Here is a 25,001-nt window from a genome sequence, read left to right as displayed (position 1 = left end):
ATTGAAATATTCTTCCATTTTCCATTTATTCCATCTTCTATTTATTCTTCTGAAGAGAGTTCGTAACAGGTTTATGGCATTAGATATTTTCTCAGATCCATCTTGTTACAGTGTTTTATGACTAAAACTGAAATTATAGTTATATAAACCTTTTATTTAAATGTTTCTTACAGGAATCTTAAGCAATGAGCAATCAAATGTGTTGTAAAAAGTGAAATCCTGTCCCTAACTATGTTAAGAGGAATTTAGCCACTGATTTCCGTGACTAAGTTTACTCTTGAGAAATCTATGGCAAAATACCAATAATAATTATATAATTATTAATAATTATATATAATTATTAATATTATATTAATTATTAATTATTATATTAATTAATAATTATTATTAATTATTATATTAATATATTAATAATTATAATTATGATTATAATTATTAATTATATTAATTAATAATACCAATATTTACTAATAAATCTATGACTATGATAATGAAATTATTATCACAGAATCACAGAATGGCCAATGTTGGAAGGGACCTCTGAAAATCATCTGGTCCAACCCCTCTGCTGAGCAGGATCACCTAGAGCACGTTGCGCAGGATAGTATCCAGGCAGGTGTGGGATATCTCCAGAGAAGGACACTCCACAGCCTCTCTGGGCAACCAGTTCCAGTGCTCTTTCACCTTCACAGTAAAGTGTCCTCTCATATTCAGCCAGAATTTCCTGTGCTTCGGTTTGTGCCTACTGCCTCTTGTCCTGTCACTGAGCACAACTGAAAAGAGACTGGTCCCAGCCTCTTGACACCCTCCCCTCAGATGCTTATATATATTGATGAGGTCTCCCCTCAGTCTTCTCTTTACCAGGCTAAACAGGCCCAGCTCTCTCAGCCTGTCCTCGTACAACACATGCTCCAGTCCCCTAATCATCTTTGTAGCCCTCCTCTGGACTTGCTCCAGTATCTCCATGTCCCTCTTGTACTGGGGAGCCCAGAACTGGACAAAATCCTCCAGGTGAGGCCTCACCAGGGCTGAGTAGAGGGGGAAGATCTTGACCTGCTGGCAACACTCTTCTGAATGCACCCTAGGATACCGTTGCCCTTCTTGGTCACAAGGGCACATTGCTGACTCATGGCTAGCCTGCTGTCCACCAGGACTCACAGGTCCCTCTCTGCAGAGCTGCTCTCCAGCAGGTCAGCCTACAGCCTGTACTGGTGCTTGGGGTTATTGCTCCCTAGGTGCAGGACCCTACACTTGCCATTGTTGAACTTCATGAGGTTCCTCTCGGCCCATCCCTCCAGCCTGTCGAGTTCCCTCTGAATGGCAGCACAGTCCTATGAGGTATCAGCCACCCCTATTTTTGACCCAATTAACAATGTTTAAATCAATAGCCCCATGACATGGTGCAAACAAGCAGATGTCTGTGTGGTACCCTAAGAACCCACAGACGTGCAGACAAGTGAAAGGGAGGGCAAGATCAGGCAGGATCTCCAGTTTCTCCTGCTTTGTGTGCTTCCTTGCAAAGCCACAGATGTACAATCACTTTCAAAAGTGTTTGTACATGTGATAGAGACATTTATTTTCAGAACTGTAGCAATTGATGTCAAACCCCTGGCAATATATGACATTCATTTTGAAGTATAGTTCAACAGCTTGATGTCATAGGAGCTGATTGAGCTGCATGGGCAAGGTGGATATCAGTTGACACTCAGACCAGTTGAAGAATTAAGTATAAGAAATAACTGACACTGTTACTGGCGGATGTAGAAGATACTACCTAGCACTGCCATTTCCAGTCTCATGTTTTTAATTCTTGTTTTCTCATTCTTGTTTTCCTTGAACTTGGTGGTAAATGCCAAGGTCTGTAATTGAGTTCCATCTGAATATGGTTATGTTAATCCTTTTACAAGGTTTTTTCCTTTGTACTTCTATCAGCAGATGAATTATTTTTGATAAAGAAAAATGGGGCTGTTAGACACATAGAATAGACTATAAAGACTTCGAGCTTCTTTCCTTTAATGTGCTTCAGTTTTTACCAGGAGGTATTTAACTGAAAGCAGTGTTTAATTCTCTTCTTTGTAAACTGGAGGGGAGATACTTGCCAAATGTTACAAGATCTTTGTCAATTAGTGCAAATATGGAAGAGCTGGAATAGAGTGGCAGTTTCAGACAGCAAGACAGCACTGAAGCATGCTGCTTTTAAGTCCTCTCAATTCTTTTCTATGGATCAAAGACAAATTCCACTGCAGTCATCTGAGCCTTGGGAGTAGCTGATATCCTTACTAAATGAAGTACTGGCACCTTTCTGAAGGTCCAACTTCATGCACTTGTCATTCTTCTGATTTTATTCATCAAGCAATCACTGTGTTTCTGAAGCATGACAAACAGTAGCAAAAGCCACTGCATGACCTTGATAACAAAAGTGGGAAAACAGAGAAACCTTGAAAGATGCTGCTTTTAGCTGTCTTCTTTAACAATTTAATAATTTAGTAGCTAGATAAAACTAACTAAATATGCTTCTTTTCAAAGTTATTGCTGAAAGATAGGGAATGTTTTAACCCCCATAGTAAAAGGTAGATTGATAAAAATGAATGTTTTTCCTCAGTGCCTTATAGAACTACTCTTAATATTTTATGTTGAAGGAGGAATCAAATTCATAAATAATAAATCTAAACCTAGGTGGGATACATAGAAATATAATGAGTTTCCATGGAAAATCACAGTTTTAATGCAATAATGCAGTGTTTTAATGTCATTTATAATCACTTGCCACCACTGAAAGAGAATAAATTGTCAGTCATTAATGTATGCATTCAAATGAAGATAATTACTATACTCTTCACTGATTTGTGCTACATAATGGGAATGTGAATCTTAGAGATTAAAAAAGAACCAATGCACTGCCATCAGGGGTGTCAAAATTTACAATGTATGATAACAGATTTTGTTTTATTTCATAGAATACATTTGAAAGTCTAAGTCATAATCACAGTTAAGTGAAATGAGGGAAGCAATCAGATAAGTAAATACAAAAATGTTCTCAGCATAAAATGTTGGTGACCAAGGCAGAAAAACAGTCACAAAGAAACCAAGATCATTTTTCCCTGACTTCCAGGGGAGACTACACAGCTGACTATTCCTTGTTTGTTTGTTGTTGTTTTGTTTTGTTTTGTTTTGTTTTTGTTTTGTTTTGTTTTGTTTTGTTTTGTTTTCTAGAGGTTCACAGTTACAGAGGAAAGAAATATGAGTATCATTAAGGCAAAGCAGGATTAGAAACATTAATTTTGCTTTTTGGCTGAGTTTACACACCTACCTGTCAGAAAGGCACCTTCCATTTTTGGGCTTAAACTCAAAGACAAGTTCCTAATATTTTGATTCTTAAATTTCTATATGAAAGTTCTAGTGTGTTGCTGAATATGAGAATAGTAAGATAGAACCCAGTTAGGTACCAAGGGTTTGGTAAGTTTTTGATAAAATACACTAGGTAGAATTTTGTCTTGGCTACCTGTGGCTTACTGCACTTCTTGTAGGCTTTTTGGATTATCATTCAAAACTGTTTCCAGTAACTTGAAAGAGTAGGATTTTTATCATGTAACCAAAACATCAGTTTGAGTGACAAAGGCAAAAAGGTTTTTTTGTTTGTTTATTTTGTTTTGTTTTAATTTCCTTTCTTTCTTATCCTTTATGATATGAAGTGGGGAGTGATTGGCTTCTTACTTGACTAACATAAAATATTGGCTAAAATTAATTATTGACATGGTAGAATAAGAAGCCTAACTTTGTCATCTCAGATAATCAGGGTTGGAGTTGAGCATATATTTGCAACATCTAAATTGGAGCCACATGTTTAGATAACTTCCACTTTCAGCTTTCTACCTTAAATCCTGGATCTACCCACTTTACTGTACATGGACTTTAATATCATATAGCAACAGTAAAAACACAGACAGATTTCTCCAATGACTTTGCAGAAGTCATTGCAGAAAAAGATGCTAGGGAAAGATTTCTTGATTGAATTAAGAAGTAGGTACTCATGAAGTCATTAAACATTAAGCTCAATTTCTACCAACTTTCACTTCAGCTGTCTGGTTGGCATTCTACTGATAAAATTTAGATTTTTCTCTGCATAAAATATTGGGCCAGCAATGGATGTGCACTGAATTGCCAACAAGAAAGGATTAAATAAACTACAAGCATGACCATTTGGTTAATGTCCTTCTTTTTGATTTGTTATCACAGACACTGAAGGAATTGATTTCTCTTTGAAAACACAGGTGTATAAAAAATATCCATATACAGATATAAATTAATTTACTAATACAATTTTTGAGATTCCTAGAAAGAGACTCAGAAATCTTTTACTATTTCAGGTTGTATATACAAAAGTAGACTCAAAATGTTCCAGTCCAAGTTGTTAATTTCTGTTCAGAAAGCAGTCTGGTGTAATGTATTTTCATGATGAAAAAGAAGTCTCACTGTCATCTATGGTAAATTATGGTAGGGCTGTTCCAGATATTCCCATTGTAGAGTTTACTACAATAGATTATTTAGAAACTAAGATCTAAAAAATATTCAGAGAATGGTTAGACATTTAATTGAATAATAATAATATACAAATTGTAGCAATATGTTTTATTTATAAGTTTTGAAAGAGTTTTGGAGCTTAATCTTATCTCTAATGTGGAATTTAGAAATAGACCATTATAGATTTCCATTCTTTTCTTTAAAAGCATTTATTGAGCACTACAATCAGAGATGAACTATTGCTCTGGACATGCCTGATATCTCATGTACCTGTTCCTATCTTAAAAAAATTTAATCAGCTTCATCATTCTGTATGCGTCAAGGCTCCTTCAGCTTTTCTGATCAGAATAACAAGGAACTGCTGGCATTCCAATAGCACTGAACTTCTTGTGATACTGTCTCTTTTTCATCAAAGATTTAGACATGTTAGAAAAGAACTCAGTTTTCCTTTTCTCATTTAGGCTGATAGGTATAAAGTACTAAGAAGTATCATGTATCCGAAGTTACTACTGATAATGGCAAATTGTGTGAATTATATATTTTTTTCTTTTTTTTCTTTTTTTTTTTTTTTGTGAGACATGTTAATTATTTCATAAGATTAATTAAAAATAGTGGGGAAAAAAAAAAAGCAGAATAAAACAACTTTTTTGTTACTAAGTTATTTTCTATAAGCACAGATCAAAACTAGCTTCAAAATTTTAGTCTGAGATTCTGATACGTTTTACTGGATCTTTACAATAAGAAAAAAATTGACTCCTGTTTTTTGATAATGAATGTTAGTAGAATCTTCATTAATTGCCAGATTTTCAGAGGTATTCTATTTTTAGAGCTCTGTGATACATAGGCTAGTTTTTGAAAGCATAGAAAGAGAGGAAGAGAAAAAGAGCAGTTCATAATTGCTAATAAATGCTTTGTAAAGATCTAATGTAGAAGTGACAAGTACCTTTTTCTGATGTTTCTGCACCTATTATTTTTGTAGCATGTTGTTACTAGCTTTCACCATTTGGATTTATGTACATTCATTTTGTCTTCGTTCAATTATGTCTAACATAATGGCATCTCATCCACTTTGTTGGAAATATTCCTTAATGTGCTACAAGATTTAGTCCATTGTTCATTATACTGCTTGTGATTTATTTGATTCCACAATGTGACTTGTTTATCACCATTATCTGTGCAGTTACAACCACACTGTTCTGTATCCATAGATTTCTGTTACTGAGTTAACTTTATAGGAACAATTTATTCAGTTTACTCAGCTGTAGCTGGCAAAATCATCTATATACCACTGCTGGGAATTTGAATTGGGATGCTTAGTCTTTGAATAGTACTTCTTTTTTATTCAAATAATAAATAAAAATGACTCTTCTATTTTCATGTTTGAGAATACACTTCATCAATTTCGTATAGTAACATTTTTATATTTCTTATGTGACAGTATAGCTCTTACTCATCTGTACATTGAAGAGATTGGAATTCTGGAAATACAACTTTTTCTTTTCCTCTTGTTTTAATCTTGAACTAGATAGGTGCTTTGGAATCAAAATGCTTCAGTGTCTTATGGAGGTAAAATATATGTTTAATAAATGTAGAAATTTATTTCTGTTTACAGGATCACACCACATATCTGCATTAATTACAAACATTTAAAACTAGGAGTGACAGTAATGACTAGGAATGACATCTACTTTTCTTCTCTTTCTTGTAATAAAGTGTGTAGAGAATTGTTTGTCTAAATAAGAAAGTGGATGGCTTTGTATGTTTACCTATAAAACATTAATTAAAAGATAACTAATGAGAAAAAAATATATAGTTTAACAAATAGTTGGGACATTCTATTGTAAGACATTTTAGTTTTTGCATGACTGAGTTCATATCTGAATTTGCTGTACCATGTAAATCTATATATAGAAAGAAGGCAAGCGGAAGGAAAAAAGAATATATATTGTTAGTCAAAGATGAAAGTATCAGATAAAGTCTTTGGGATTACCTTTGTCAGAATTTTTAAATTTACATCCAGCTACTGCAAGAGTTTTGTCTTTTTTGTCTTCCAAATTCAGGCTTCTCTGCACTTTAATAAGGCCTTGACTTGTTTCATATTAATAGTTATTAATAGAATCTGCAGTTAAATAGAACCAGGTGCTGCCATGGTTACTGCATGATGGACTGCAAAACTATATGTGAGCTACAGGATTCTCTAGATTCTCTATTTGCTAGAAAGACAGTAAAGCACATGAAGATCATGATGTTTTTCTAGCTTTCTTTTTTTTTTTTTTTCCCCTATTGGCATATGCAATGAGTTCAAGCATAATATCAAGACTACTAAATAGAAGCAGGGTGACAGTCATGTGATCTGGCTGAAATAGAGATGTAATAGATTTCTCTATAGTTTTCCAGAGTTTTCATGGACTGGGCAGTGTCAAAGGGGAAATAGTTCACATTTTCCCCTAAAAGTAGCATTCAAGAATATTGTTAGATATAAATTAAAATACTATGTGGGCTTGAAGCAAAGTTTTCTGTAATATAAAAAGTATTCAAGTGCATGTGACAGCAACCCAGAACTAGATTTCTCATATTCATGACCATGATGATTGTCTCATTCCAGAGGGAGCTACAAAACAGTCTATAAAAGTAAGGTAGATGCATTACCAGTGTGCTACCCATTGTGCTTTCATACTGGCTGCATCTTCATTGTACATAGTGCAGAAGTTTTGTACATCAAGCTCTTTAGTAATAGAATCAGAATGTTGAACTGGTTCTTGTAATGGTGACATAGTGCTGATAAGCCAGTGTTTTAACTGTCACTGTTTTCCAAGTTTGAAACAGTGTGTCTATTTAGAAGACAGGTAGAGAGGAACAGAATAAAACTGGAAACAGTTATTACATTCATGGAGTAGGATATTTCAACTACTGCTGAGAGGACTTTCACTTAATTTTCCATCAATTCCAAAAAGCATATATTAAGGGAAAATTCTATTGGTATATTAAAATTAAATAAGATTTCTTTTATGTTAACATATTGATGTTAAGTAATATCTTTATTCATCCAAATTCCTGTTATCTGATACATAAGTAAATTAATTCCTTACATACACTGCATTCTAACCTATTTTGATAAGAGTACATCTGTCACACGTACAGGAAACTGGTTGATCCTGCCCTCTGGAAGCACCATGTCCCACACTGGTGATTTATTTTTTTGCTCTGCAGATGTTCTTCCTATGGCTGTGACTCACAAGAAAGTAAATCCATTTCTAGACTACTTGTTCTGAAACCAAACATGGTGAAGTGGTTTCATAAATCACCAAAAACAGTACAAAAGCAATCTACTGTTTCAGATCTGTTAAAAAATAAAATAAAATAAAATAAAATAAAATAAAATAAAATAAAATAAAATAAAATAAAATAAAATAAAATAAAATAAAATAAAGTAAAATAAAATAAAATAAAGTAAAATAAAATAAAATAAAATAAATAAAGACTCTCATCAGGTTTTATGTAAATGAAGTAAATTAAGTCCTCCTATGTTACTGGAAAGCCAATAAAAACATAAGGCTGTCATAGACTCAATAATGAGTTTAGGCTAATTGGATGAATCATAGAATGGCTCAGATTGGAAAAGTCCTTAAAGATCATCCAACTCCAAATGAGTTGGCCATGAAAGTGGCCATCCTTCATCTGTTTCAAATTTGTAGTGGAAAATGATCCACAGTTGCTGTAGAATAACAGACTAAAATACAGTGACAATAAGAATTAGAAACAGTTGTTTCATCTTCCTCCATAAGTTCCAGAGGTGAAAATAGTAAATTTGAATGAAAATATACTCCCACTTCATGAAGTATATTTAGCAATTTGTTGTTTCCCTTGTAAGCAGATCTGTTTACAAGCTCAGTTATCAATGTGCTAGCTTTCTTCATTCAGGTGTATGAACCTTTAAACTGAATTTCTGCATTTGTGATTTTTATTTTAATGGTTTCCTGTTAATAAAAATAAATGAAATGAAATCTTTTGGCTAATGTCCTAACACAAGGACCAAGAATTAGTGTAACAACCTGAAGTGAGAAGTAACACATTATTTAATTGCCAAGATATTCATTGTTTAGACACCGTGATTAATTCATTTGGCATTTACAAAGATGAAAATGGTAATTCTATAATACAGTAATTAGGCATATCACCTTGAATTAAACAAGAATGAATCTGTATCTCTGCATGAACACAGACTTAATCTAAATGAAATCCTTTAAAATGTCTAATATTAGTATCTTCAGAAAGAAATATCATATTTTCGTCCAACAGATGACCTGCACATGAAAATAATGTTCCAAAAGCATGTGAGCATTTCTGTTCTAGTAGTTGTGCAATATTTAAATACTTTTTTATCCATTAAACTGTTGATCTGTAAAACAAGTTATAAAAAGGAGGAGGTAAGGCTTGGCATTATTTATTTGGAAGTTGATTTTGTGACTTGTTAAAAAGGTTAGTCAAGTAAAACCTGTCAAAATAACTTTTAAAGAAAAAAAAAAGAGTTTTTTTTTTTATTTAATCCTTGATTAAATAATATAGTATTTTCCGTTTTTGTCATGCCATCTATTAGTGAGTACTTTGAATGCCCAGCCTGCATTTTAGATACTAATGTTTTCCAGAACACAGATTTTTATCGTTTTGTATATGTCTTAAGTGATGTAGCAAGTTGAATATCAAAGCTGTTTTCTGACATAGTTTTTTAGATATATGCTCAAAATTTAGTCACAATCCATGGAATTCTGGAAATCTGTAAACAAACAAACAAACAAACAAATAAATATTCACGTATCAAACTTGAATCTTCCAGAACCATGGAATTCTATTGAGTTAACACAATAGAGAATTACAATAGAGAATTATGTCTGGAATACTAGTATATCACCTAAATTTATATTTTCAAGTGCTAGAATATTACACTAGAATATAATGTCTTTTTCTGTTGAGCATATTCCTGTCTTCTTCACACAAAGAAAATCAGCATAATTTATATTTTAAACACATATTTATCCCATCATATTGTACTGGGTCTGGCTGGAATGTTAACTTTCCTGGCAGCAGCCCATACAGTGCCGTACTCTGTACTTGTAGCTGGAACAGCAGTGTTATCACACCAGTGTTCTGTCTACTGCTGAGCAGCAGTGGCACAGCATTGGGACTCTCTCTAACCCTCTTAGGGGGTGGGCAAAAAGTGAGGAGAGAAACATCACTAGGGCAGCTGACCTAAACCAACCAAAGGGATATTCCATACCATGTGATGTCACACTCAGCAATGAAAGGTGGAAACAGGAAGAAGAGGGGAGGGGTGGGCTCTCCTTGTAAAAACGTCGGTCCTCCTCTCGAACACCGGCTACGTGTGTTGAGGCCTTGCTTCAAGGACGTGGTCAATCATCGCTTTTTTGTGGGAAGTAGAGAGTAATTTCTTTCCTCTGGACTTCCATATAGCCTTCATTTATTTTATTTGTTTGTTTTCCTCCCTTCTTTTTATTTTTCCCTCTCCCTTTTTCCCCTTCCCCTTTTTATTTCCCTTTAGTTAAATTGTTTAGTTCATAATAATCTTTATTTAATTATTGTTATTATTTCCCTTTAATTAAATTATCCTTACAGAACAACCTGTGAGTTGTTCTTTGCTTTACTTCTCCCCCTCCTCATCTAAAATACGGGGAGTGAGAGAGCGGTTGTGGGGTTTAGCTGCCCAGCATGGTAAAACCACCACATATATCTAAGAATATTGTGCAAAGACAGGGTTGTTCTTAAAAATTCCAAGACCACATCTTGCTGGCCTACATGTTTCTCATGAAAATGAGAAAGCAAGTGTTGGACTACTGAATTCTGACTGAGCTAGAAATTCAGGTAAAGCATGAGCCAAATGTTTATCTAAAATTTCCTTCATAATGTACCTATCATGAAAGGGGAACATGGAGATTAATGGATGAAGTGGTCCATTAGGCAGGTGTTCTGACACCTGCCAACAGTCTGGGTAGGTTTTTGTAGTCAAAGTAGGAGCAAAGTTTTTTGCAAAGTTTTATGTTGGTGGTGGTGGTGTTTTTTTGTGTGTTTTTTGTTTGTTTGTTTGTTTTCCGGGGGGTGGGGGGGGTGGGGGGGAAGTACATTTAGATGACTTTATCTTTAAAGGAAAAAAAAAAAAACAAAAAAACCTTTAGTTATCACATATTTGAAAGAGTTAAATCACAGCTGAACAAGATCTAACAACCTGAACAACCTGAACAAGATCTTGAGCACTGTCTTCAAAATTTCAGAAACCAGATTAGAATAATATTTAATAGATTAAACCTATTCAAAACCCCCCTTTCATTCCAATGAACTTTGGATTTTGAGTTCATAGGGACATGTAAAATCAACAATAAAAATACCCTATAAATATCTTCATTTTGACATGAAAATACTCGTAAAAGATGGGATATGTAACATTCCTTTATCAAAGCGAACATGAATCTTTCATCTCATCCTTTCTTTTTTGTTTTTGAATGATAGCATTGCCTAGGGGCTCTGATCTATAGCACTTTTTTCTTCAATAATGTCAACACTACATAGGCATTGATACTCTTCCTAATTTACAACAACATTGTGATTATTGAATCATAGTACCCACATTTTGTAGTTCAGAAAAGAGCTGGAGTTGCTCCCAAGGAAACACAGGTAGGGAAAACAAACAAACAAACAAACAAACAAAAAACTCTTCTCACCTTTTTCCCAGACTTTCCCCATTGTTGTTTTTTTCTGATGTCTTCTGTCCTCTCTATAAAGAACTCTTGAAAGGGCCTGGTCCTTATAAGAAACCAACAACAGAATAGTAGAGTTTCCTTGTAACTCCAATGTTATTTGCATATCTTTGCAAGAATGGCACTAATCTCTCTCTTAATTAATTCATTTGTTTAACAGTCATCAAACCTTCAGGTAAGGCATGCTTAGAAATTTAGACAATCATTATTTTCTCGATATACCAAATGTGGACAGACAAATTATAAATGTAACTTAATTCCAGCTTTAACGAGAAAAGCTTTTAGATGCAAATCATTAGGTAGAAACAGTATTCTGTGAAAGCGTAGTCAATGGACCATGGTTCATAGATGAGTCAGAGGTCCCATGCTTTTCACACAGGTATAACGATTGCTAATATCCCCTTTGCATGGATAATTACTGCAAATCCATATTTACCTCATGTTTGACAGTAGCACCAACTGATTAACAAACTGATTTATCTACTGCCTGAACCATTGCTGAACAAGTGGTGAGACAGGCTATTTGTTCTGCTATAAACTACAGGTATAAAATGTGTTCCCTTGTTGGATTATATCATTAGCTGCACCCAAGTTACTGAGCATTGATTCTATATTCACTGCTTCTCACTTTGTATGAGACAAAACCTATGGTTCTTCACACTGTCTTTAAATTAAGTTGTATCCTTTTCCATTGCCATAAGACTCTTCCCATTTTCTGAGTACAAAGGATATCTGTAGAAGATTGTAGTGATATGGGTAATGTTACTGAGTTAAGACGCTGAATTGAGCATTAGCTAATTAGAGTTATCTCACATACCTCCCAATTCATACCACCAGTTTGCATTTGAGTAGGAATCTCATTAGATCCAACACTTGGAATTATAAATCAAGCTACCTCCACAGTACAGATAAGGCCATAAACCTTATAAATGTCCATACATAAAGTCTGTAAATGATCTTGAAGCTTGAACTGCACCTTGAATATACAGATATTTGGGGTATCACATAATAAGTATTATCAAGGTCACCCACTCTGCTCCTTATTTAGATTCCAAACCACACCCTGTTCTCAAAGGGCTGTTTTTATATGAGCTTTGTAGGAAAGACCATTTTACTGTGTTCTCTTCCATAGACCTGCTGCTAACTGTTAGCTTAGGTTTCTATTTTCAATAACAGCAATAAACAAAATCATCATATAAAACAGGTTTTTGTTTTTGCTGGTTGTCCTTGGCTATGAAATCTTGAATTAAAGGAAAGGTCATTTACTCTTCACAATCTTCTAATTTTGTGCATGCTATAATCATATCCAAGAATCTAAGTGAGCAGCACTTCAAGGGTTAAAAGTTCAAACATTCAACTCAAAAATTAGGGAAAAAAAGGGTGAATGAGGTTACAGGTATAATCTCAGTTCGGCAGGAATGCACATAAGTGTGACAGAAACATGAGTCAAATGGAGTTTTGAGGATTTTTTTGCAACTTTTCATCCAAGTAAGAATCCCCAAAGCACCAAAACACTTTGAACCACAGAAGCTATAGTTTTTATAGAAGTGAGATAAAATCAAGAAACATCTTAAAAATGAAGCAAGCTTGGAGACAGAAAAGTGAAACTCTAAACAGATTATCCCTGTCCACTGTGTCCTTGGAAGGATCATCCTTCCCTTCAGGTGTGCCCTTATTTCAGCAATCTTTCATCAGGTTTCAAGAAACTCTGTATGTAGTCCTTGCTGGGTCCCTAGGAAAAAATATCTTTCTTTTCATCACCTCTGATCCCTGACTGTGTCTGTTCCCAGACTTCAGAGGAGAGGCAAAAAGAGATACTGACACAGTGAACTACAAAATGACAGGCAAAACTGATGCCATCTGTTCCTATCTGCTTTAAGGACACATTCACACTGATAGCTTTAGATATTTAGCTTATCCTTGCCAGGTCCCTGGGAATTAGTTATGTGGCTTAATAGAATGATTTGAGATATATAAGTACAGCCAATAGGAAGAGATCAGTGTACCTTTATATAAAGAATATAAGCCTGTGTGCAATATAGTGGCCATATAGTGGCTTTAGAGCAGCTATATAATGAACTATATATATATGAGCACATATATACATATGAGCTATGTATAAGGTCTCCACTGTTTTGGTACTACTCTCTAGCATCCTGAGAATTGGATTTTTCTACACTTGAGTGTAGAAAATGGAGTTTTCTACACTTATATGAATTTATAAAATGAATTAATCTGATTAGTATTTATCTGTATAACTATGTGACACAACTGTATGTCTGTCAGCAGGTTAACCCCAGTGACATTGTATCCTTTTCACCTTGTTTTCTATACTCTGTGTTCCTAGCTCTACACTGATGTTATTGATAATGCACTACCTTGGTAAGTTTAGGGAAGAAGAGAGGTGAGACAATGTGTTGCTCTGAGCAGGAAAATTTTCAGAGAAGAAAAACTGTGGAGAAAAAATGTGGAAGTAAGAAAATAGAAATTAGGAAAACAGTAAAGATGAATGCCCCAATGCCACTTTGACCTCAGACAACATGAGCCAATTCTTGGCATTAGAGCTTTCCATTACAATTCCAGCAGTAGAGACCTTGTAATGATGCCCACCCACCAATCTGTAGGTGTCACATGGGTAGTGCCAAAACTCACTCCTGCCTCTGAACCAAAGTGGGAGGTTCTTCAATGTCTCTTCTCAGCTAGTGGTATGGCACTGCAACAGTAACAGTTTATATCTTGAAATTAGTACCTGATCACCTTTGGTAGAGATGATCAGATGCTAATTTCATCAGGTGTTAAGATCCCATCAGTGGGCTGTAATGATGTGCACCCAAACTTAAAAAGATAAATATGAGCTTGGGTCCCCACATTCCATGAATCAAAGAGCATGTGGCTAGCAGCAGCAAGAGCAATATGAGTCTCAGACGTTCCTATGATGATTTTGTATGTATGAAATAGTATAGTCTTTAGTCTGCACTGCTATTCCTGATGAAGTTTTCTGAATGGTCAGATGAATTCCCAGTTTTGCACCAATAGTTTAATAAACTAGCATGTGTTCAGAAGAGCTGCTGGCTTTTAAGCACGCCACTCATGAAGGATGCAGTCAAGAACTCTGTTGGATGCGGAGGATGTAGAAATCTGCTAATGTTGCTGTATCACCAAATTAGATTAGAGCAGCACCATGGGACTAGTGAGGGAAGAGTGCTTGTCAGGTATATACATTCACTTCTCACATCTTTGTGCTGTTTGTTTCATCAGGCAGATTTCTCTGCTTTACTGCTCATATCTCAAGGTGTGAAGTCGTGTAGAGTGAAAATGGAGCTACAAGACAACTTTTTGCATCTAGCCTTTGCTTTCTTTCTTTTGACAGAAAGTGTAGTGACAGATTATTTAGATCTTTCCCACTAGATCTATATCCCAATAAGAATGATAGAAGAAAGAAGTGCCAGAATTTCCCAGAAGTGTTGTAGAACTGAGCACACAAGTGACAAGGATTGCCTCTGATTGCTCACAGCATGGTAATCTCTGATTAGAATAACCATAGGTCTAGCAGGGACTTGTTATGAAAAAGTACTACCAATTATACCATTCTATCATTACTATCAGTATAGTAATCTATGCCGTATTTGTTATATACAGTCTACAAAGATTCTCAATGTTGACAATTCCTTTGACCTCTCATGTAATTTATTTCAAAAGCTAAAATAATCTAAGACTAGAATGATCATGAAAACAGTATGCCAAACTAGACCATACTCCAACTGAGCCCCTGTAGTTATTGAAATAGGTCACTTCACGGAAGAAATGGTTAGAATGCCAGTAGTTCCGTGGAGCATTGTATCTTATAAAGAAATTTCTAAACAGTTAATGAAGAACTTTTAGTTATTGATCCATGTAAAATGTTCATCATGCTAATTGAGTCTTCGCACAAAGAGTTTATATCTCACAGAATCACAGAATTTCTAGGTTGGAAGAGACCTCAAGATCATCAAGTCCAACCTCTGAGCAAAAATGTACTAAGTGCAGGCTTTGCACTCCTACAGAGGCAGGAGGAGGATGAAAGATAATAGAAATATACTTAGATTTCTAATATATTAGAAATAAAAGAAATAAACTTAGAGCTTACAGTCAGTTTGATCATAGGACGTGATAGCTGTTCCAATCTTCATCTGTCCCATCAGTTCTGGGCTCCCGGTAAAAAAAAAAAAAAAAAAAAAAAAAAAAAAAAAAAAAGGGATCTCCTTTTTTGGCCACAAAGGTGATACAGGGCCTGGAGCATCTTCCCTATGAGGAAACGCTGAGAGACCTGGGTCTGTTCAGACTTGAGAAAATAAGACTGAGAGGGGATCTTGTTAATGTTTACAAATACCTTAAGGGTGGGAGACAGAAGGATTTGGCCAACCTCTTTTCAGTGGTTTGTGGGGACAGGAGAAGGGGTAAAGGCCACAAAATGGAGCACAGGAAGTTCTGCACCAACATGTAAAAGAACTTCTTCACTGTGAGGGTAACAGAATGCTGGAACAGGCTGCTCAGGGGTGGAGTCTCCTACTCTGGAGATATTGAAGACCCGTCTGGACACCTTCCTGGGCAATCTGCTCTAGGGAACCTACTTTGGCAAGTGGGTTGGACCTGATGATCTCCTGAGGTTCCTTCCAACCCCTACAATTCTGTGATTCTGTGATCTTTGAACTACATTGAGATTACACATTTCACATTTTTGAAAAACAAAATTTTGTAAAACAACCTCAAATTCAAAGGTGCTAAATGAGAAATTAATAGAATGATATACCAACAGCATTTATCAGTAGATCATTCAAATGATCTCAGTCTTCCCATACTGTGAGCATACTCATTTCATCTTAGTGTCTGTTTCTAGGAGAAATGATAGACAAGAACAGGTGCATATTTTGTGGCTGTTTGGATGTATTATATCAATGGGACATAGAGCGCATGTATTCAACTTACTGCTTTTCAGCACTCCATGCTGGGATTTTTAGATGGTTCACAGCTTTTTGCTCTTTTGATTCTTATCTGTTGGCCACCCTTGCAAGAAATAAGCAGCTGCTTTGGCTACTGGTCTATCTTCCTTGGGATTATGCTCCCATTGACACCCAAATAACTGACTGCCTGGGTATGCAAGGTAGAGATCACTAGAAAGTAGAAAACAGATCCATTGGGGCATTCTTAAAAAATGTAAATTTAAAAATTGTCAATTGCATTGACTTTTCTTTTGCACTGATATTCTGATATTCTTTTTTTTTTTTTTTTTTTTTTTTTTTGAGAGAGAGAGAGAGAGAGTGTGCATGAATTCTAAGGAAAAGGCTGTCAGTTCTTCCTATCTACAAAACTCTTCTATTCGCATGAAAACAGGAACTATCTCTAAAAATAATAATAATTATTATATTTTTTCAAGGAGGTGGGGAAGATTTAAATTCAGTACTTTACTATATGGAGGTATAACTTGAAGTTAGTATTCTAGTAGTGTCATTGCAGGACATGAATCAATGTTGAAAAGCAGGTTCCATCTGACTGGGTGTTACTACAAAGCTTACAATAATAATGCTTTAGCTAGATTACTGCTGCCCCGAGCGTACAAAAATTTTGCATATAAACATCTAATTAACTGTCTTAAATCAAATAATCAAAACAATCTCATTTTAATGAAATTAAAGTTTAGTGTGCTACAGGTTAATATGAAAAATATTTCTGCTATTCATATTACATTGCTGAAGTTAATGTTAACACATCAGGCATAAGACAGTTTGGCTGGTTTGAGTTGTGTCTTTAACCAGTATAAATTAAAGCAGATCCGTGTGGCTGAATGAAACTGTCATTTTACAATGACTAAAGGTTTGCTTCCTTGAGTACATGGTCTATTTGTATTTTCACTTTTGCATACCCAATCTGCCAAGTTGTCTTTCTAATGAGTGAAACACAGAAATATCTTAAAGTAACTAAAATTTCCCCATGTATTTTTCTTTTTCCTGAGGGAATTATGAAGTCCTACAGGCACATGATTATTTTTAAAGTTTCTGAGAAAAAATAGGGTAAGTTAATAGTTCATTGTTGACACCTAGGAAGAAGGAAAAAATTATTGTGACAAAAGTCTTTCTTGAAAAACACGGACTTTTTCTAAGTAGCAGAATATTTCTGACATTGAAACAGTGTAAAATAAATAAATAAATAAACTTAATTATTAGAAATATTAAAATATTAATATAGATTTTACTTTTAAATGCATCAGGAGAACAGTATGGTAAGAAATACAAAATAACATTTTCATACTTTTTTGAGTTATTTCAGCGTGTTTGTAGATATATTGTCCTAAACCCAACATATTTTATAAAAAGGCTTTTAAAATAAATTTTTGACTATAATGAAGAACATAAAGACCTTAAACAGCCCTCCCTACTCTCTCAAACACTTTTTCTGAGATAAATTCTGATAAATTCTTCCAGTTTTTCCTATTCATACAAGACTAAACACATTTTGAGGCATAATATTAGAGCAGAAATGCAAGGTGTCTGTTAGCAAAGTGATGCTAAATTTTCAAAATACAAAAACCGATCTTTCTTACTTAAGAGTATTATTGAAAACTAGAATAATGACGTGTTTTATTGTTTGTTTATTTTATATAGGTAACAGATCTCTATTCCATTTACAGTTAGGTTCTGAATGAGTTTAATACTGCAGATATTTACATTTTATGACATTCATGTCATTATTGACTTCAGTTATTAACAGGGTCTTTAAACGAATAGAGTACTGAAGTACCTGTCTGAAATGGGGAATTAATAAGAAGCACTGTTAAAATTAAAAATGACCAGCCCACTCATACAGAGAAAAAAACACTTCAAGAGACCGTGTTCATTATGACATATCAGTGGTTTCTAGCCATTACTGTTCAGCAACAATGCAGAAATTGTACATATTCTCTGTGCTTAGAACAGAAACAACATTAGTTAGCAAAAGCTGTCTTGTAATGCTTGTCACCTGAAATTGCATGTACCTATGTGGACACCATTTGAATTGTTAAAGTCAGTGCATTTGCATACACAAATGTTTCAAGGACAAAATGATGGGCCCACTTGTGGCTCCTTTGAAAAAAACTTGCCCTGAGACAGTTTGCATAGATTGGATTAAATAGAGCTGGAAGTAGTTTATTAATCATAAATCTTAGCATATTCCTATGACCTAGCATATTACACACAGGAGTTACACTATTATAAATGTTTGAAAATCTGAAGAAAATCCAACTAATATTGTATCCTGCTAAGGGATTGGGCCAAACATCACCTTTTTTTCTAATCAGATCAACAACATTAAAATAAAACACTCCATCTAGCGTGATATTATAAAAAATGTATATAAAGTATTCTGGTTATTTAAGTGGTTTTACTATAATAATTCATATTCATTTTCTGTGAGATTTAGAGGCTTGTACATCTATTATGAAGGAGTGAGAGAAAGCACAGGGAAATGAGAGAGCTCACAGTCATTCAAGGAGAAATAAAAGTTTCAGCTATTTACAAGTACTTGTCCTGATTCCTTGTAATCTACATTAAAGAATACTGACAGGTCCCATATCCAAGCTAATGTGAAATGACAGATTGCTCAGATCCAAACATTCTAAAGGGCCACAGGCTAAGTGAGTCAGAGCAGCTTCTCTGCATTTGCATCTTAAAGGTTCTTAATTCCAATATACACGCAAACCAATTTCATACTTCTTTTTTAGACCCTGCTGTGAAATATGGGGGAAAAAATTCTAACCACTTGAATAACTTATAATCTTCTTTTACCTATTTTATGTGTGTTCAAGTTTACAAAACTGCTGACTAAATCTTTAATGAATTTCTCATTAATGCTCCCCTGATTGCTTTGATTTTTATTAGCCCTATAAAAATAACTTTAGTGTGGAAGAATCAAAAGCACAAAATAAAATAAAAAAAATAAATAAATAATAGAAATACAGAAAGGCAAAAGTAGGCATAGCTTAATCAAACTACTCATTGCTACTTATTGCTTTTCATCCCCTATGAAAAATGCCCACACATTTGGCTTTTTATTTGTTTGCTTTTTTAATATATATATGTATATATGTATATATTTCAAAAAACATAAAGCTCCAAATATAATCTGCCTGGCTTTCATTTTTATCAGTGTCCCCTCTATTACTCTCCAATAAGATTCTAAAGACTGTATAGTAATTATAACTTTTTCTGTGTTCAACCACTCATCTCCTTCTACATATGGACTTCAGGGTCCATAACAGAATTTAAAACAAAACCTAGCCACTGCATCAGTACCTCTGTTTTTGAGAATCTGTTAGGAATGATCCAACAGAATCAGAGTTAGAGTTTCCCCTTCTCATTATCTTAATCTTGATAGAAGACTCTGCTCACCAATTTTACATGTGATAGGAAGAACAAATGCACATTCTGACCCTGGTGAATCAAGGTAAAACTGTCTCTGCTGATAAAGACGGCTGAGATTTTCCACCCTCTAAACCAGTATATCCTCTATTGACTATAGATAATATCTGAGAACTTTCTTACTGAATGGTAACAGATATTAACAAGGAAATATATTTTTTGAAGCACAGCAAAGCAATAAGAGGATCTGGACTATTAATTCATTTCATTTATCCTTAAGAACTTAAAGGGAAAATAATCATCAATAAAATAACAGGAAGAATAGACCTCCTTGTTTTACATGAAGACAGTGATGACTGCATGTCCTCCTTCTTTATCCTTTCCCTCAAAATAAGGCAAAATATTACAGCCACTCTCACAAGCTTGTTTTCTGTGAATAAAACAGCTGTAAGGAAGAAACTTGGAATTTTTAAAATCAAAACACTGTAAAATGAGAGAGACTTCTTTATGCCACACTAGTACTTCTGATATGAGCAACTCTTAAACATTGTTTTACACGGTCCTCTTTGCTAAATCATAACGCCTGAAGGAGCCTGAACTTTGTCATTCACATTTGTGGGGACCTCATATTCTGTTCATCATCAGTTTTCTCTACCTCTCTGCCAGTCAACCCTGACGGCATTTCTAGTTGGCAAGCAGAGGACTTCCAAACACCTTCAAACATCTTCAAGGAAATATCCAGTATTTCCTGTAACTATAATTTATATTCATCAGCTTCTTGGAAGACAGCCTCAAATAATACCTTTCTAATCACCAGAACAAATAAATTTCTCACATGCAAATGATATGAATGTTCATTCTTCCAAATAAAAAAGCACATCTTTATAAAGTACCTTACATTCCCTCATATATACTTTATTGGTAAAAGAGTAAAATTGATGAAAGGGTTGATCTGTGCGAGCTAATGCATTTTTGTTTAAAAGAATGTACTAAAAATGTTTCCAATCTTAAGTGTTACTGCTGAACAGGAGCTTTGAATAGATTGCAAATGTTTTTACAGTGAAAATATTCAATTGAAAATATTGTCTGAAAACTATAATTACTGAGCATTTTGCAGCCTTCCAATGTCAATCTAAATCCAATCCTGAAGCCTTAAGAAAAAAAAAAAAAATTACATTCTTATGCATGCTTTTATGGTTTTATAACAATTCTCAACTTAGTTTACTGAATTATTCTGTAATTAACAAATTTACTTTATAGAAAGGCTATATGTATAGAAAGGTTAATATGTATTTCCAAACTTGTTGATATTCCAGACAAGAAAATCACAGGCTTTGCAAGCTGGGCACTCAATGGCTGTAGTACTTCAAATAAAATCATAGTGGGAAAGTATAATATACACAGACATCATATACACTTAGAAAATCACATTCAATTTCAGTTAGTTCTTTTCATTATCAATCAATATCTTTAGCTTCATGGGTATACAGTATGCTGTGAAGCATGTGGTTAACTGATTTCTGAGAGAGCAGGTGTTCAAGTTCAAAGACCAGCATCATATTTGGTACTCACCACCACCATCATCATCAGAATTTATATGCTTTAATTCTTCAGACTGTCTCTGAGATTACACCACCTATTTAAGTCATCTGCCCCTCCCTTTCTCTCTCCCTCCCAGATTTCTACTGCCCTTTGAGAGTCCCTATAGTACCCTGGATCACATCCAGACTTCCAAAAGACATGGTTACACAAACCTATATGTCTGTGCCATAAGCAGTTAAGTCATCTCATAGGTTTTGTATAGCATTTCTCAGCCCTATACAGGTGTCTTGGATACCCTTGGACTATTTCACTATGAATGAAAAGGAGCAAGTTCACAGAGTGTAAGTTGCCACTGTCCACAGTGCCTAATTCAGGGTTTCTCTTCACAGTAGCTTTATTCCCATCCCATGTCTTGGATGCATATTTGTTGCCAAAAACTGATACATTCTTCAAGAATACCTCTCAATTTTGGCTGAAAGTTTAGTTCATGAGTTTATAGACTGCTTCTTGATAATAGCCAAAGCCAGAATAAGGGGAGGAAATGGGGGAATTCACTTCCGAACCACACTTTTGATGTAAACAGCAGTTGCGATTCTGTGCCTCACATGATGTCAGGTGATAATAGGCATTTATATTTGGGGAACTTTCTCAAGATCTGAGGGTGAGATTCAGTTCTAGGTCGAGATATCTGAGTTTATCTAAATCTATAATATGAATTACATGTGGCATTTTATTACTGTCAATAGAAACAGTACTGATTCTATGTGAAAGATCCATGAATTAACATGTGCTCATCTAACCTTATCTTTCATTTTATAAGCATCTTCCTTCTTGGTTATCCTGATAATAGAGCTCCTGAGTGCTAGCTCTATTAAAATTAAGATTTCCGAATAATTATGATATTAGTACTGATGTTTGACCTATATTCCAGGTTACGTTTTCTCAGTTCCTTAACTATAAACACTTCCATAATGAGCTGCTGGTTAGTATCTACTATATTCTAGGGTTGCATTTACTTTTGTTGTATAGTACTGTTAGTCCAGAGCAACATCCACTACTTTTCTATGAATGTAATTCTCAGAGTCACCAAAGCCCTCCTGTTTGATACTTGCTGCATCAGTGTACTGTTTGTTTCAGCAAATTTCTAGCATCCTTCTTTTTGTATCCTCGTCATTATGAAAATAGGATGATATTTCAAAGACCCAGCTCTCTTTCAACAAAATTGATTTTCCTCTCTTGTTCAGACTGTTCCTTAACCATCTTAAATTTCTGTATTAAACTTGTTTAAACAGTCATGTGAATTCCAATAGCCTCATCAATGAACACTTCGAAGACGAAATTTGCATTCACTTTCTCTAGAAAATATTTCTCTTATTAAATGTTATAATAATTTTGTCTTGCCCTGAAGTTTTATGTTAGTTAAATCATGTTGAATTTTATATCCTGTTCATTTGCTGTTATTATCCCAATTATTCTTTTTACTAATATTATTGCTAAAAGTCTTTTTTTTTGATTTTGGTATTAAACCAGCACATTTACTGATTCCAAGACATCAATTCTCATATCTTTTTCTCCACATTATTATGTAGAAAATTTTTTCTACAGAGAGAGTAAGATTATATGCCAATTTTTTTCAGAGTCCCTGGATGGACAACACTTATCTCCATTAGGTTTTGCTTAAACTTAGATACAATAATCTCCAAACTATCACCTTGATCCATCCCTTCTCTATACCTTCATCTATAATCATAATCTTTCCCTCAGTTTATAATGTGTTGTTTTGTGTGTTTTTTTTGTTTGTTTTTTTTTTTTTTCCTGAATTCTTAAATTGTTCTTAACTATACTCCAACCTCATTTCTTCTCTCTTTGCTACCCTTCTGTTTATAATGTTAAAAAAAACTTTTGCTACAGAATTTTCTTATTAAAATATGTTGACATACTACACGGGTGGTGTCTCCATGACAGATATTTGCAGGGCAGGAGGGAGAAGTCTGTGTTTCTGCTGTGTACAGCAAGTGTTATGTGAATAAATAAAGCATTTCAGTTTTCATCATAACTAAACCCTGGCCTTTTTCCCAAACACAAAAAGGGAGAACAAATGAATGTTAGGTATTTTAAGGAAAGTATTAATTTCTGAGTCAGATAATTCACCAGCAAATGTGTTTGCAATTCCTTTGATTGAGCAATTATTCTTTTCCTCATGAAAGAATAGAGAAGAGCTTCCAAGAGCTTTTAGCTGAATAGAATAGTAGGTGATTATATGTATAAGATTCATTCATCTTCCATATGCATCTAACTTTCTTTTCTTCTGAGATCAGAATGAAAAACAGTTTTATATCATGACTTATGCTGTGTATAAGCTTTTATAATTTGTAAGCATTGTAGGAGTGTCCTTTCACTTGTCTGATGCTGACAGTATGACGACAACTATTACTGTTCTGCAAAGGCTACTATCATACTAATAATACAATGTCCTCAGAGCATTGATCACCAAGTATCTTGAGAAGAAATATACAAAAGACTACTTGCACCAAGAAGAAAAGAAGGAAGCTTACACCCCAATCAGTTCTTAAACCAGATACCATTCTAGTGAAACATGTACTCCTTTTTACTTCAGATGTGAAACCAGTCACAGGTGTGAAATATTGTAACAAAACTTTCCCATTTGCATTAATAAATAAATAAATAAATAGATAAAAGGAAGCTCAAAATTCTGATACAAAGCAGTTATCTAATATAATTTTGCTTTCTAAAAAATTACTTTTAGACAAGTAATATAACTCAAAAACTGATATATATTAGTTTAGGGTAAGAGGGGACATAGAGCATCATATTGTACTGTGGAATTTGTTGACGTCTTTTCTTTGCTCCATTCACATTTGAAGCTATTTAGCTATTATTATTATATTTTTTTGGTTAAAAACAGTAAGTAGTTTTACATCTGAAGTGAATAACTGTACATTCTCTCATGAGAATAAAATTCTGTTTTCTCCACCACTATTTCTATAAATGTCATATAATAAAACACCAAAGTCAGAGAATGGAGTGTTGTTGTTGTTGTTGTTGTTTTTCCTGACAGTAAAAAATAATATTTTTCATTTTGGTGATTTTTCTCATATTGGTGATTTGTTTTGAACACATAATTGAAAGTATTTATTTAATCACTGCTAATTTAAACAAAACTCAGTTTTGCACTTTAAGGTGTCCAACCTACAAAGGGAATTCCTTCCATATATTGTTTGTTGAAGAGCCCAACACAGACCTCTTAATAAGGGTGGTGAGAAATCCTTACTCCTGGTGACAAACTTTTCTATGAAGAATAAACTATAACACTGCAGTCTCCGCTATTTCTGACCTCAACACAATATTCCCAGCAGAAGGAATATTAGTCACTACTTTAACAAAAATCTTTACTGTAGAGGTGTATCTAAAAATCCAGCCATCATTGTGAAAGGCCACCTACCCACTTAGATACTTTAATACAGCTAGAGGTCTTAATCTTACTTTCAAAATACAGGAGAAGGAAGCACTCCTTCACTTCCTCCACTTCTATGTGATACCTGAAAGCATTTACTGAGAATTATCTTCCTTCAGTGTCCATGCCTGCTTCCAACCCATACCTCCTATGTTCTTTGGAGAACCCTAACAACCACCCAGCATATTAATGAGTCCAATATCTGCAAGCAGGGTTTGGCTTAATTGCCATTTAAGATATGCCATTTAGCCTTGCAGTTCTCTGTCAGGACAGAAGTAATGTTTTTATTATTGTTATTGGGTTTTGTTTGTTTGTTTTGTTTTG

The 25,001-nt window shown here is 34.4% G+C and overlaps 1 protein-coding gene across 2 annotated transcripts in view; it reads left to right on the top strand.

The window, feature by feature from the left end:
* The window catches only part of CNTN5 (contactin 5), a 692,218-nt gene that overhangs the window by 597,728 nt on the left and 69,489 nt on the right, over positions 1–25,001 (top strand). The gene's annotated exons all lie outside the window — the stretch shown is intronic.

The sequence above is a fragment of the Aythya fuligula genome, chromosome 1 (genome assembly GCF_009819795.1).
Source record: "Aythya fuligula isolate bAytFul2 chromosome 1, bAytFul2.pri, whole genome shotgun sequence".
Taxonomy (NCBI): Eukaryota; Metazoa; Chordata; class Aves; order Anseriformes; family Anatidae; genus Aythya; species Aythya fuligula.
This window is presented reverse-complemented; position numbering and strand designations above follow the sequence as displayed.